The following is a 4182-nucleotide window of genomic DNA, read 5'->3' on the forward strand; positions in this document are numbered from 1 at the left end:
CAAGACATGGTAGTCAGTAGGAAGAGATGAGGAAAGGCCAGTGTATACTATGAGGGTAGACAGTCACTAAGGGATGTACTTGAAAATGATATGTGCTGACCATTATCTTTCTGAAAACCGACTAGTAGTAATTCATAGGGTTAAGAGAATCCTTGTCGAGATTTCATGGAACCGATGTGCCATGAAACTCTTTATTCTGTATTTAGGCTACAAATGAATTTCACGTGTCACATGGGAGCAGTTGAAGGCAAAGGCTCATCCTGTGTAACTGAGTGAAGTTTTATGTTGCTATTGAAAGGGAAGAGCGAGAGATTGCATCCTTGGCACCGATTTCCTGGGGTTTTTTTGTATCGTAACATAACCTTTGGCCTCAGAGTGCTTCTGTTATGGTAAATTTATATGTCTTCATTATATACTTTTAATACAATCTGAAACCCAGTTAATTAGTCAAAGTTCTAACAATGTATAACTCACAACATCCTGCTAATCGCCCCCAGGAAGTTTTTCTTGGTGTTTTATTTATTTCATCCTTCAACCAGAAAGCTTTTAACCTTTTTATCAAGTAATGGGAAATACTTTTTCTTCATGCTTCCTTTTTCTTTATCAAAAACGTTTATCCATTAATGGCTTTTTTTCTCTCTAAATAGATCTTTTAAGTAGATATTGAGTTAACTAGTATTTCATTTGTCGACCAACATACACTTTGGAATCACAAAAATAAATTGAAATGAGAAAATCTGATAAAGATGTAATGTTTATATTGATAGAAATGAATTTCACACATTTTATTCACCCCATTATTATAGGTCCTCTCAAAAAATGTTAGTCACTTATTGTTCATTTAAAAAGCAAGCAGTTTTCAAAAGCATAAATTATTAGAACAATATATATGTTTCTTTAGCAATTTATAATAATGTTATGAACTACTACCTCTTGCTATACAAAATATTTGGGTACAGTAATAATAATTCATGTCTAGTTGGTATTCGGTCGGCATTGGAAAATGGACCCCAAATCCAAACTTGAACCTTGTTGTGACATTGCCAGCACATCCCTGTCCCTGCCTCCACCCCCAAATTAAATTCCTGAGTTCAAGACAAAGTAAAGCCTTGCTTTTTCATTACTGTGAGGCTTTTCCCCCAATGTCCAATGCAGTCTCCTTTGAATAGGACTAAACCACAAGAAGGATACCTTGTGTAGTAAGAGAGTCAGTTCTAAGGAGACCAGAAAAGGTCAAAAGACTTCCTATACCTGTCCCTGCTAAACCCATGCTCACAGCTGGATATGTTGCATCTTACTCAAAGGGAAAGGCAAGCTCGAAGGAGAGAAAGCCAGCTAATAAAAAGAATATGTTGACACACAACTCTGGCTATGTAATGTATAAACCTGGTCCAGATTGCCTACTCCGTGACTTCTCCGGGCAGAGAAGTCCCTAAATGGAAACAGTGCTACTGATGGCTCCAGAAAAATGGGCAAACCCCAACACTACACAGCCATGCCTGACTAAGGGTGGGCAGCTCCCCTTACTTTCCAGGCTCATGGCCTGGAAATGCAAGAAAAATCTCAAGTGATAAAACCTCCAAGGAGGGTACAATCCAAATCTGGGTTCCTGAACTGACCAATCCAGACTAGCATTTCTTTTTTGGAACGGAGGCGAGGAGAGGGAACAGGAGGTATGCGTTTCCCTGGGGGCCAGTTCTATTCTCGAATGATTGACTTCCCAGAACAAAACAACAAGACAAACCATTTTAACTTTGGCTAAAGAACCATTCACCAATTGGTGATAATTTACTATTACTCCAGTTTCAATTAGGAAACCATGTCAACATTTCTTAAATGTTGCATTAAATCACCAATAGTGATAAGAGGACCCTCCAAAGAGGGACATGTGGCTTGAAGCCAGCCCTGCCAATACGAAATTACTTGTATGCTTCATTTCTTTTAAGTAACACTTTTGTACATCATCAAACTTGGCTTTATTTTGAAAATAAGAATTTTTCCATTAGCTTTGTTTGTTGTTAAGATTTTATTTATTTATTTCTTAGAGAGGGAAGGGAGGGAGAAAGAGAGAGGGAAACATCAATGTGCAGTTGCTGGGGGCCGTGGCCTGTAACCCAGGCATGTGACCTGACTGGGAATCGAACCTGCGATTCTTTGGTTCGCAGCCCACGCTCAATCCACTGAGCTATGCCAGCCAGGGCTTCCATTAGCTTTAATAACAGCTGGCTCCCCACTTCCTCAAATATCAAAGAAATGTGCTGATCCAGTAAGACACCACTCTGACTTTGCCTGTTCCTTGGCCAGACGCAGTGTACCCCAGGGTGTGCACGCATTGGTTTGAAAGGCAATGTCTCTATCATCGGAGTCTTTCCCTCATACAGCACTACTGATAATTTGGAGTGAAAATGTTTGGGTTTGTTTTCTCCCATCTCTAATTAACCTGTCTGTTATACCACTCATAACAATGTTTAAGGAGGAATGAAGATAATAGGCTGTCTGAATCTTGGAACCAAGCAGGAATGCCAATAGCTTTGTGGCTGGAATGTACGTCCAGATCTTCTTCAACCAGCCACACAGTTTGGGTGTGGCGGTGGGTGTACAGATAAGGTTAAACTAATGTTTCCTGGCCAACTTTCACCTATCCTGAGCCAAGGTCCTTCGTTAAGATATAAAATTATATTTCGAAAATTAGCCCTACCCCTTGGAGAAATGACTGACTCTAGGAAATAGACACGAGGAGCCTGGAACATCTTGTAGTACTAGAAAGTAAGAAAGGACTTCTGGGAAATAAGGCTCCCACAGAGAGAGTATGGCAAAGGGAGAAGGGAGTCAACTGGAAGGATTCCAGTGGCCAAAGTTGGAACAATTTGAGCAACCAAATAACGTAGTATTGGACTATAACACAAAACATAGAATAAATATTCATAAGTCCATATGATAAATAAATGATTGAATAATTAATAAATGAAGAGACAATTCTTTCGTGCAGAGGAATTCCACATGATCTATGTGGAGCATAGATTATGCTCCACCCCGAGCCGCAAGATGCTCACAGTGACTTCCTCCCAGAGACTGGGGCAGGCGGAAGAGAGTAACTCTACAGTGAAGAAACCTGACAAACATTACATCTGCCAGGTGATCATGGTCAATATCAACAGTTTAAATCATGCGAATAGTATGTTCCCTTGATAGGATGTGACAAAAATGGCACTTCATCCCTGTGGTCTTCCTCCCAAAACCTATAACCAACCCCAGTACAACTGTAAGAAGAACATCAAATTCTAACACACAAAGCTTCCTACAAGATACCTGATCTGCACTCATCACAACTATCAAGGTCATCAAAACCTAGAAAAGCCTCAGAAACAGAGACACAATAACAATGTAGTGTAGTATCCAGATAGGATCCTGGGATTTAAAAAAAAAAGTATTTAGTGAATACAAAGGAAATCTGAATCAAGCACAGACTTGAGTTAATAATCATGTAACACTATCATACAAGCTCACCTAACATTCTTGCTACAGTAAGGAGGATGTTGATGAGAACCTGAGGGCTGTTCTTGGGTAAAAGAATGAAAATGCCCAGGTCTTACAGAATGATGTGAACCACTGGCTTTCCCACCTGGGGGTCATGTGGCAATAAAATTCAGCCCCATAGCAACCTGAAAGAAAACATTTCATTGGTGGGGGTAGGCAAATATCTTAGTGTTATGAACTTTACATGTGGTTAAAAGGAACATTTACTAATAACAATCATCATTGACTCTTATCATCATTATACAAGGAGAAATAAATTTTAACACCCACATGAAGAGAAAGGCAATCTCAGAATAAACTATTCTTTAAATAAATAATCATTTCGAATAATCGGCTATGAGTCTGTGGCGCACAACCCAACAGCCCTGACTACTGCGCCCAGGAAGCACGAAGCACCGTGACTGGCGCGTAGCAAGTGCTCCAGCCGCGGTTGCGATGGTCCAACATCTGACGTCCTGTGTGCGGTGGGCACTTCCTTACTTAAAAGGGTCCTGCTCTCCTGTTCAAAATGTGAATTGGCTGTGATGAAGCCTTGTCTTCCCCTCCTCTGGAGGTCTCTGTGGCTCTGACCAAAGGAAGGAAAATTCTTTCCTTTGCCGTGAGCCTTTCCTCTCTCAGTGGGTCCAATGATTTCAATTAGAGTCG

Source organism: Phyllostomus hastatus, unplaced genomic scaffold (genome assembly GCF_019186645.2).
Source record: "Phyllostomus hastatus isolate PE091 unplaced genomic scaffold, TTU_PhHast_1.1 phas_contig_1, whole genome shotgun sequence".
NCBI lineage: Eukaryota > Metazoa > Chordata > Mammalia > Chiroptera > Phyllostomidae > Phyllostomus > Phyllostomus hastatus.